Source organism: Acanthochromis polyacanthus, chromosome 14 (assembly GCF_021347895.1).
Source record: "Acanthochromis polyacanthus isolate Apoly-LR-REF ecotype Palm Island chromosome 14, KAUST_Apoly_ChrSc, whole genome shotgun sequence".
Lineage (NCBI taxonomy): Eukaryota > Metazoa > Chordata > Actinopteri > Pomacentridae > Acanthochromis > Acanthochromis polyacanthus.
Window position 1 is genome coordinate 36,167,692 of NC_067126.1, and position 12,228 is coordinate 36,179,919.

General features: G+C 41.6%; 1 pseudogene; it reads left to right on the forward strand.

The window, feature by feature from the left end:
- The first annotated feature begins 1,106 nt into the window (after positions 1-1,106).
- Positions 1,107-10,425, forward strand: LOC127537029 (CD209 antigen-like protein A; annotated as a pseudogene).
- The last annotated feature ends 1,803 nt before the right edge of the window (positions 10,426-12,228 follow it).

Consider the following 12,228-nt stretch of genomic DNA (forward strand, 5'->3'; position numbering starts at 1 on the left):
ATTGGCAGGTTCTAATTGGTTGAGCATCCCTTTAAAAGGGCCTATTGCAGTCTGACATCTGTTTGCATGACTTCCTGATGAAGGCTTAATGCTGAAACACGTAGAAGTTTTATAGGTCCATATGACCATGCCGTTTAACTACAAACCATACACAAACTTGATAAATCTTATTGTTCATTTAATTTATTTACATAAAATCCATCTTAGCTCCTCTGTTATTATTAATGATTGATAAAAACGAAACCAGTTTGAATGTTGAGAATGCAGCTTAGAAATACCTGAACTCCAAGGTTGAAGTGTAACTGTGTTCTAACTGTAGTTTTACAGCATCACTGGGTTAAACTAGTGCAGCTGTTATTAAAAAGAAAAGTCCACAAACTGTTGCAGCATCTTGTCAAGAAACTTTCCCTGTACTTCTACTATCCAAGAATTATTTAGTTAATTTTACTTTTGTAGTAGGGAAGGACTCACTCTGTTTGGACAAAGTCTGAAGTCTGTCCCGTTCTTTGGTCATTTCAGTGAGGCTGGCATTCAGTCGGTCTCTCTCTTCTGTCATGGAGGAAAGTTGATCATTGCTGGCCTGCAGACGCTCAGTCAGGTTTTGTTTGATGGCGGATAAAACTGCAGCCGAATCACGGTTTGAAATATCAAGGTACATGTTTCAGAAACACCAGAGTCCTGATGCCGCCCATCATATAGCGCCTTATATTTTGAAAAAAAAATTACCAAAAACCTGCATCTGAATCAGTACTTTTTATTCCTGTGGCGAAAAGAAAAGTAGTATTTAAGAAGACAGTCGTCCTTCAGAGCAGAATAAGGTTCCTGAAAATCACACATTTACGTTCATGTTTAACCAGCTTTTACAATAAAAAGATTCTCAAGTCAACAGCTAGAGAACTGTGAACCACAGAGGATGTATCTTTCCACGTCACTGCCATTATACAGCCACAGGGCAAACAATTCTGTTTCAGTGGTCGATCATCCATCACCTCTGAAACTTGTCACTTCCTGAGAACGTAAGTAACTGAAAAGATCACATTTCACACTCACTGCAGTCTGTGCTACAGACCTGATAATCTGAGGAAAAATCAGTTACCTTACGAGCAATGGAGGAAATTTATGCCAATATTGAACGTGATAAACCTGCTGACCCAAAACGTTCCAGGAATCAAACAGGTAAGAATGAAGTGACAGAGATTCTAAATAGAATATACATTATTATCTGTCATTTACTGCTGTACAGAAAATTAGTTTATTTCTACGTTAAGGTCCGAGGAGTTCTCAGAGAAGATTTCATTCAGTTATTCTCTGTTTGGGGCTGCTGAGTGTTTTCCTGCTGGTTGGACTCATCGTCCTCGGTGTCCTCTGTGAGTAAAACAGCTTTAAAGTTTTTTATTGTAAAAGCAGGTTAAACATGAACTTAAATGTGTGATTTTCAGGAACCTTATTCTGCTCTGAAGGACGACTGTCTTCTTAAATACTTCTTTTATTTTTGCCACAGGAATTAAAAGTACTGATTCAGATGCAGATTTTAGGTCATTTTTTTCAATATAAGGCGCTATATGATAGGCGGACTTCTCTTTTTACTCATTACAGCTGTGCTAGTTTGCACTATGATGCTGTAAAACTACAGTTTTAACACAGTTGCACTTGGGTTCAGATACTTTTAACTTATTCTGTAAAGTCAGTCTTGGGTTCAAGTCCCCCACCTCATTTAAACTGATTTAATTCATGTCAGTCTTGAATAATACTAGAGCAGCTAAGATTGATTTTATGGAACTCACTCAGGTCAGAACAGTAGAATCTGTCAAGTTTTGTTTTTTGTTCTCTACAGAAATCAGATTCACTGAGCTTAGTTCCACAAAATGTAAGAATATTTTGATTTAGGACTGAAACATAGAGACAGGATTAGTAGTAAAGCATCAGGACTTTGGTGTTTCTGTAACATGTACCTTGATATTTCAGACCGTGACTCGGCTGCAGTTTTATCCGCCACCAAAGAAAACCTGACTGAGCGTCTGCAGGCCAGCAATGATCAACTTTCCTCCATGACAGAAGAGAAAGACCGACTGAATGCCAGCCTCACTGAAATGACCAAAGAACGGGACAGACTTCAGTGTTTGTCCAAACAGAGTGAGTCCTTCCCTGCCTGATAGAAGATACAAATGTCTGCCTGTTACTCTCCAGTCATGAGATGACCACAAAATGAGCAGAAGAATCAAAAATAAGAAATTATCAAATAAGATAAAACCCTTCAAGTTCCTCTCTCGTCATTGATTAAACCTCAAAAAAACTCATCTCTGCATGCTCTGCAATCTTTCATTAAATGAATTTAACCTCTTGCTTCCTTAAAATAACCGAGGTGTAACTCTACACAGCTGTTTCCTGTAGAACAGGACTGGGCTCATGGGTTGGTCACGCATGAAATACCAGAAGTCTGAAGCCGTGTTTTTGACATTGTCATCATTACTCTGTAGTTTCAAGGTAGAAATCTTCAGTCATGATGTTGACTTCTCATTTCACCCATATTATGTCTTCTAGCAAATAAAATCACTGCATGGACTAAAGACAAATTACTGTTTAGATCCAAGTCTAACTTAGACATTGTTGTAGGGGCCTTTAGGGGTAACTGCTGAAAACATTGACTTGTGCTAAAATAACTTCATAAATACATGCACATATTGATCAGTAATGAGCATCGTTTGATATTTCTTCCAGATATAACGTGTCCTGCAGGATGGAAGATGTTCAGTTGTTCCTGTTATCTCCTCTCTCAAGAGTCTGATTCCTGGAACAAAAGCAGGGAGGACTGCAGAAGCAGAGAAGCAGATCTGGTGGTGATAAACAGCGATGAAGAACAGGTATAGAACCTGTTTTAGCATGTTTTCAAATGACATGGAAATGTATTTCAGTCTTCATCCTCAGTGTATATTACTTTGCCCAGTTTTCAAGACTAAAAGGAAACAGCTGTGTTCTCTTCCAGTGTGTTTTAATTCAGACATTGTAGACTTAAACTGTGTGTCTTTAATAAGCCCATATTTAAAGATTAGAACTCTTTAACAGCCAACAACAGGCATTTTCAGTGACTTTCTGCAGCACAGAATTCAGTTAAACTCTGGATAGTATTTAAAACCAGAGACACTGCATAGATTTTCATTGTCCATCCATCCATTCATCCATGGCAGGGTCAGATTTAATCCTGAATCTGAAGTTTGATGATCGGCTGAGCCTCCCTTTCCAGCACCCCGGACTAAAATTTCCCAGGGAGACAGTGCCTGGTTCGCGTCCCGGCTTTCCCGGGATCTTTCTGCATGGAGTTTGCATGTTCTCCCTGTGCATGCGTGGGTTTTCTCCGGGCACTCCGGCTTCCTCCCGCAGTCCAAAAACATGCTGAGGTTAATTGGTTACTCTAAATTGCCCCTAAGTGTGAATGCGAGAGTGATTGTATATGTAGCCCTGTGACAGACTGGTGACCTGTCCAGGGTGTCCCCTGCCTTTGCCCGAGTCAGCTGGGATAGACTCCAGCACAGCCCGCGACCCCAGTAAGGATAAAGCAGTGTATAGAGGATGGATGGAACCACCACCCTGCAACTACCACTCCACATGTAAAGACAAGTCCAGAGTCCTCAGAATCTTGAATCTCATCCACACCGAGTGCTTTGCCGCTAATGAGTTTCTTGACCACAGTGACCTCTACCAAGTCTTCATTCACTGCCTCCTCAGCAGAATACGTGTTAACGGGGTTGAAAGAGTGTTTCCATTCAACTTCCACTTCTTGACAGTGTCCTCAGTCTGCAGTTCTCCTCCTCAGCTACATAGTCTGTCCAAGTCCTGCCTCCCCTTCCTGAGGCGTGGAACAGTTTAATAGATCAGTTTCTGCTATATTCCGTTATCCGCCCTATTGACAGTTTTTTGACCGTCCACAGATCTTTCCCATCTTCACCACCACTGGCCCTGCTGATCTTTAGTCCAAGCCTGACAAAACTTGGCCTCGATTTTTGATTTGCAAAACTTTGTTCATCTATCAAAGCAACTTTAACCTTACAACAAGACCACAACAACACTCCAACAAGGAGAAATGCTTTTTTTCGACCAATGTTTACATGAACACTTGTAATATGTTCAGTTGCCATGGCAACTGGACCCTGCTGAGCAGACTGGTCACCTTATCATTGTGTTATGCACCCTTGGCTCACAGGGCCACAACAAAGTGGAAGACACAGGAGTTATACAAAAATATAGCGCTTTATTTTACATTAATATATTACTCTACACAAAATAAACTATATAAATCTAGTGGTTCACCGCACAACGGAAAGAGATGGCCCAGCGTGGCATCCTGGGGAGAGGAGAGAGAGAAAGACATGAGCTGAGCAGATTTTAAAGGGCGAGGAGGAGCACCGGGCCCATGTGCCCCTGATTGCCAGGCCCGACCCACCAATTAACCTCAGGATGGCTGGGGCCATCACACCCCCCCTCTTAAAGAGGGAGTCCCACGGACGACCAAATTAGACCAAAAATAATAATCCCCTTTTTTTTTTCCCAAAATTTTTCTCTTTTAACAAGAAATTTAAAAATTTAAGCAGCCCAAAAGAACAAGAATACCCAATAACACCCCCAAAGTGTCACCGTGAAATATAGGCTACAGAATTGTTTTAGTCCTCTCCCCCAACAGTTCCGGACCTGGAGAGGGTAAAGCACATTATTAACAGAAGACAATTTACATAGGAGCTCGAGAAAGAGCATCAGCCAATAGATTATCACGGCCTTTAATATGCCGGATGTCCAGGCTGAATGCTTGCAGAAACAAAGCCCAGTGAATAAGACGCTGGTTTGAACTTTAATGTGTTCAGAAAAGTCAAAGGATTAAGATCTGTGTAGATTATTACTGGACCAATACCACAGGAGACATAAATTTCAAAATGTTGAAGGGCCATAATAAGGGCGAGTATTTCTTTTTCAATGGTGGAGTAATTTAGTTGGTAAGAATTAAACTTTTTCGAAAAGTAACAAACTGGCTTGTCAATACCATCCTTTTCCTGGAGTAAGACAGCTCCTGCACCAACATGACTGGCGTCAACCTGGATTTTAAAAGAGTTATTCATGTTTGGAGCTGCCAAAACAGGTGCAGCACACAACAGAGCTTTGACAATGTTAAAAGCACCTTGACAGGCCGTGGACCAATCAAAACGCATGTCACGTCTTAACAAATTGGTGAGAGGAGCAACTACAGTGGAGAAGTTGGGACAGAAACTGCGGTAGTAGCCTACCAAACCCAAGAATCGCATTAGCTCTTTTTTAGTTGTCGGAGGTGGATATTGAAGAATTGCTTGGACTTTAGCATCAACTGGACGCACTTACCCCTGGCCAACAACACGACCGAGATAGGTGACAGTGGCACGGGCGAACTCACACTTCGCCAGATTCACGGTCAAATGCGCAGAGGACAAGCGGTCAAACAGTGCATGAATCCGCGCAACATGGGAGTCCCAGGTGTCATTGAATACCACTATGTCGTCCAAATAGACGGCGCAGCCATCAAGACCAGCTACCACCATATTCATTAACCTTTGAAAGGTCGAAGGAGCGTTACGGAGACCAAAACTCATAACAGTATACTCAAATAAGCCAAACGGAGTAACAAAGGCTGAACTCTCCCGCGCTCTAGCCGACAGAGGGACTTGCCAGTAACCTTTAAGGAGATCGAATTTACTGACAAATTTTGCAGACCCAACTTGATCTATGCAGTCTTCCATTCGAGGCAAAGGGTATGAATCTGACTTTGTCACTTTATTTACTTTTCTGTAATCAGTACAAAAACGTGGTGATTTATCTGATTTCTCAACTAACAGACTGGGAGAAGCCCAGCTTGAGGATGAAGGAACTGCAATTTGATTGTCCAACATATACTGAACTTCGGATTTCATAATTTTGAGTTTTTTGAGGTGCACATCTGTAGAATCTTTGTTTAATTGGAGGATTATCACTGACATCAATGTCGTGCTCAATGAGATGAGTGCGCGATGGAGTGTCATTAAACAATTCAGGATACGAACCAATTACACCAGATAACTCCACGCCCTGGTCTGGAGACAGATGACTGAAAAGAGACTGCAGATTACCCAGTGTTTCAGAGTTTTTGAGCCTGCCACTCAACATTGGTTCATCAGGGCACATGATATCAGCCTCTTCTCCCCCACAAATAGAAGACTGCAGACCTGAGGACAAAGAGGGGACAGTGAAAGCAACACCAGCGGCACTATTCTCCTGGGCCGACCCACCACGAGAATAGTATGGCTTAAGCAGGTTGACATGACACATTCGAGAAGATTTACGACGATGTGGTGTCGAAATTACATAATTTAGTTCAGAATTTTTCTTCTCCACGACATAAGGGCCAGAGAATTTTGCCTGAAAAGGTGAATTCACCAAAGGAGTTAATGCCAGAACCAAATCCCCGGGACTAAACTCACGATGCTCTGCTTTGAGGTCATAACATTTTTTCATCTTTAATTGAGCACATTCCAAATTTTCCCGTGCTTTTTCTACAGCAGTATACAAACGGTGACGGAACCCGCTGACATAATCAATGATGTTTTTCGGCGGGTCAGATTCTACCAAGCCATCTTTCAAAACTGCCAAAGGCCCGCGCACAGTGTGGCCAAACACTAGGTCATTGGGGCTAAAACCCGTGCTTTCCTGCACAACTTCGAGCTGACAGCAAAAGCCACAGTAATCCCTCTTCCCAGTCCCCATGCATTTCAGTACAGTAAGATCTGAACAATGATTTTAATGTCTGATGAAACCTTTCAAGTGCACCTTGGCTTTGCGTATGGTACGCAGATGACAACCTGTGTTTCACTTTAAGCTCTTTTAACACTTGTGCAAATACAAGAGAAGTAAAATTTGAGCCTTGGTCTGTCTGTAAAATGCGCGGGATGCCAAAGATGGAAATAAACTGAGTCAGTGCCTTAACCACTGACCGAGCCGTTATAGTGCGCAGTGGATACGCAGCAGGATACCTGGTCGTTTGACACATCACAGTGCGCAAATAAGTACAACCCGATTTTGAAGGCGGCAACGGACCAACACAGTCTATGATCAGATGTTCAAAGGGCTTGCTTATTGCAGGAATTGGACAAAGAGGTGCAGGCTTAATTAACTGATTAGGTTTCGCAGTTAGTTGGCACACATGGCAAGACTTTATGTACTGTGAAACATCACATTTAAGCTTTGGCCAAAAAAAAATGTCGCAGCACTCTGTCATAGGTCTTTTTCACTCCTAAATGACCACTGTCATCATGAGCAATCTTTAACACTTCGGTACGAAATTTGTCTGGAACAACTACTTGGAACGTGGGCTCACCAATGACGTCATTGTTACATGACACCCACTTTCTCACCAGCAGTTCATTTTGGATGAAGTACCCATGCGCTGCGCTTTGGACATCCTCACCTGGAAAAACATTCTCAAACAGGTCAGAAAGGGAAGGGTCAGCTTTTTGAGCTTGGACCCACTCCTCCACTGAAATTGACGCGGGGAGCTTTGGTAACGGGACAGAATATTCCTTCGCCTCATCAGAGCGCACCGCAGCGTGCTGAAGCTGAACGCGCGTCATTACACAGGGAAAACTTCATCTGACAGCTCTCCATCAAACAGGGAAGGTGCACGCGGATCCCTCGTGACCACAGGCAAAGGAGAGACTGGCCAAACCAGACTCCCAACCAAATCATTGCCTAGGATCAACGAGACCCCAGGAATTGGCAAAGCGGGCCGCACACCGACAATAACTGAACCGCGCACAAACTCACAATCAAGTACGATTGTGTGTCTGGGCACAGAAACTACCCCAAGCTCCATGCCATGCATCAACACGAAGTCTCCCGTTTCTGTAGCTGCAGAGAAAGGCAACACTGAGGAAACTATGAAGGAATGTTTTGCACCTGTGTCTCTGAAAAGTTTATGGGCACGCTCTCCTCGCTACCCTGCACGGACACACGGGCGTCATGGATGAACGGAGCAAAACCTTTATCAACAACCTCAATGGATTTATTACTTGAACATGACAGAGCAGGAGTACCAGGTAAAGGTCTACATCTGTTCCTTATTTTTAACACAGGGCAATGACTTTTCCCAATGGCCAGAAGCTTGACAGTAATTGCACCTACTTGTTTCATTTTTAAATGTATTTGACCCATTTTGAGCAATGCATGGAGGGCGACTTTCATTACTTAAAGGTTTAAAGCGAGGAGGAAAAACATCCCCAAGCGCTCCTTTGTGCGTCAAAACAAAGTCATCAGCAAGTTCAGCTGCTTTTAGGACAGTATTTGGTTTTTGCTCAGTTACATAGGTTGCAACACGCTGAGGCATACACTTTTTAAATTGTTCAAGAACAATTAGCTCAGACAAAGAGTCAAAGGTGTCTACGTCCAGAACAGAACACCAACGACTAAAATGGGACAATAAATCCCGAGCAAACTCAACGTGTGTTTGACGTTCATTTATCACCCAATTCCTGAACTTTTGACGATACGCCTCTGGGACGAGTTCATAGGCTTTCAACACTGCGGCCTTCACCTTTAAATAATCCTGGCAATCTACTGCACTGAGAGCAGAATAGGCCTCTTGAGCGCGACCTGTCAGGACAGACTGCAACAAGAGGACCCTGTCAGCACCAGGCCAACCTTTTGCGTCTGCAATGCGTTCAAATAGGACGAAAAAAGTATCCGGGTCTTTTTCGTTAAAGTTTGGCATTAAACGCAAACTCATATCCAGAAGACTACTAGAACAAGTGGAAATTGACTGATCACCCAAAGACGCATCATTCTGAATTTTCCCATCACGAATCAAATTTAATTTATATTGTTGTAACTCCAATTTCATTTTTTCAGTTTCTTGTTTAACACGCTCCAATTGTATTTCTTTTTCTGCTTCAGCTTTTATTCTCATCTGTTCCTGCTCAAATTGTAAATTCATTAACTCTTTACGCTGCTCAAACGTCAACCCATCAAAGAGTGTAGGAGTCAACTCGGGTTTTGAATTAACAGGAAAACCCGACTGAAGCTCTCCCTCTCCCAGGAAACCTTTTTCAGTCAGTGCGGCGATAATAGAATTTGAAATTTCCAATTTAGAACCTTTACCAGAAACTTGAATGCCATAGTGTTTAGCTATTTGCAATAATAGTTTCTTTTGACAGGATTGCAAAAATTCTATTGACGGAGCCGAATAAAACTCTGAAAGTGAAGCCATTATAAGGAGAAAAAAAACTAGAACATTTAAATCAAATAAATGTGAACCGAACAGAATTCAAGCACACACCCCACAGAAGGTAAAGTGGCGGAGAGCCAACATGACTCTCAGGAGTCCCCCGCCTCACTACCTAACCAAGATCTAGCTCACCTCGCCTGGTCTTCTTGGCAGTCACATGCGGCGGGTTCTTATGCGCCAGATACCGATGGGCAGAAGGTGAATGAACACCCCCAATCCCACGGCGCGCTCCCAAGCATATAGCTTCAACCACGTTCACCACCGCCCTGATCGAACAAATAGGTGATCCCCTTGTGGAAACACCACTACAGGCTAACGAAGGACCCCTAAAATGCCATAAAGTGGGGCAGTACTTACCTTCTCTTCGGAACACAGAAATCAAAAAAACAAAGGCTTCCAACTCCTGCGTCTCCACAAACAAAAACGCAGCACACACAGCAGGTGCGCACCGGGTTCCAATTGCGCAATCAGTGCAGCGGCACAGACCAAAGAAAAAAAAAAAAACCTGCAACAAAAATAACTAAACCGAACAAATTAAACGCAATTTAACTAACAAAAACACACTGATCGCAAAAAATTTTTTAAGGACGAGCCCCCACTCGTTATGCACCCTTGGCTCACAGGGCCACAACAAAGTGGAAGACACAGGAGTTACACAAAAATATAGCGCTTTATTTTACATTAATATATTACTCTACACAAAATAAACTATATAAATCTAGTGGTTCACCGCACAACGGAAAGAGATGGCCAGCGTGGCATCCTGGGGAGAGGAGAGAGAGAAAGACATGAGTTGAGCAGATTTTAAAGGGCGAGGAGGAGCACCGGGCCCATGTGCCCCTGATTGCCAGGCCCGACCCACCAATTAACCTCAGGATGGCTGGGGCCATCACAATTGCTTGCAGCTGTTTTTGAATTGTTTAGTTTAAATTAGAGCAGTTTTATTATGATGTGTTCATAGAAAACTTGTAAACTGCTCATGTTGTATTGCAGTTGAGAGCTAAAATGTAATTTTCTTCACGTTGAACAGAAGTTTCTCTCTGAGTTCGCCTCTACGTACACCTGGATTGGGTTGAATGACATCCAAACAGAAGGGACCTGGATGTGGGTGGATGGAACTCCTCTGATTCTGAGGTAAGTCTTCACTTTTGCATAGCATTGATATTAGCATCCACATGGAATCACAAACCGCTCACTAACTGAACCATTCACATCATATCTACATGTTATCATCATAGAAGAAGGCTATTCACACATCCACCAGACACTGATCCAACAGAAACATTCATTGTGAGTTTTCAGAGAGACTGAAAGATGCTAAAATGTTTGACAGAGCTGCAGTGTTGGATCATAACTGTCAGTGGATTGATCATCCAAAGCAGATCTTTTTTTTAACATACATAGTCATCGTTACCATAAAGACAATGAGAAACAAAAAATGTCATATTCTCATTAAAACCACTGGTTCTTGCTTGTGTATGTGTTTCTGTTCTGATTCCTTTGTCAAAGATAAACAGTCTAATAATTCTGTTGTTTACTGACCTGCCAGCTGTTGGAACACAAACCAGCCTGACAATGGTGGTGGAAATGATCAATGGGGTGAAGAAGACTGTGCACATCTCAGAACTTCTTACAACACTCTTTGGAATGATCTTCCATGTACATCGTCTCTGCAGTGGATCTGTGAAAAACAACCATAATGTTGCTGCATTATTTGTTTGAGGATCATGTGTATTTGAAGGTCAGATATCTAAAGAAATAACTGTGAGAACTTCAGGCTTTTATATTAAGTATTTCCAGAACTGCTGTCATTCACACATAGTCTTAAAATTAATACCTAAACAAATTTGCTGAAAGTGGATCATTGAGTATTTAAAAAAAAATACATCATTGTTGTAGCAAAATGTCATTAGTACTTGGATGAACTGTATTTGTACTGTGACCATCACAAACCAGTGTGTTAATCAGAGCACATAATAGATCTGACTGTTAATGTTTTCTACTATTTTGTTCTGGTGTGTGATTCTGTTGTGACCAGTGTCAACACCAAGGTCTAATAACACCCAGACCGTGTGTCGTCTTCATGAGGAAACAAAGCTGCGGTGTGTGAAGGACTGATGCTATTATAAGTTTGCATTTCTTGTTTGAATGTGGGTCAGATCTCTGAACACGACTCTGGTGTCAGAGCTCTGTCCTTCAGCTGAAATATTCACTCTGCATTTCTCTGCTTTATTATTCTTTAATAAATTACAAAGACAAATACTGTGTGTTGACTGACTGTTAAAGGGGAAACTGCATCGAAAAAGCTGATAAATGTCACTAGAGGAAAGTTAGAGACCAAATAGATGTAGTTCTGAAAGGGCCTCAAGGTGCCAAGAGGCGATAAAAGTGGTACTTCCTCTTTTTAAAATCATTCTAAAAACATGTTTGTGTCAGTGTACATCATTGTACTTGTAAATCTATCTGTGTGAAGACCAGTTTGAATTTCACACCTTGCATATACTGACTATCTATGTATCCTTGCGTATATGCACATCTGTCTGTGAAAATAAAAATGTGTAAAAGAAAAAGAAATCTGTGAAAATCTGAGAGTGCCACAAAAAAGTATGTTGAAAAAGAAAGTTGAAAAACTGTAAAATCTGTGAAAATAACAGCAAATATGTGTGAAATAGTGATTTTTTTTACTGATGGCTGCAGCTGAAAACATGTAAATTATTTTAATTTTTTGTGATTTTCATAGATCTGAAGGGAAAATTTGTAAAATAATTGCTTCAAAAATGACAACTAAAAACAGTAAAGAAAAACAAATGAACAAAAACATTTATTTCTTCCAGTATATTTATGTGTGTGTGTTTTAAGGATAGTAGGTTTTACCTCTTCCTGTGCCGGTAGTGCAACAAAACAACAATTGTGAAAGGAACAAATCAAGTTTTAGTTTAAAAATGGATCAATCTGGAATT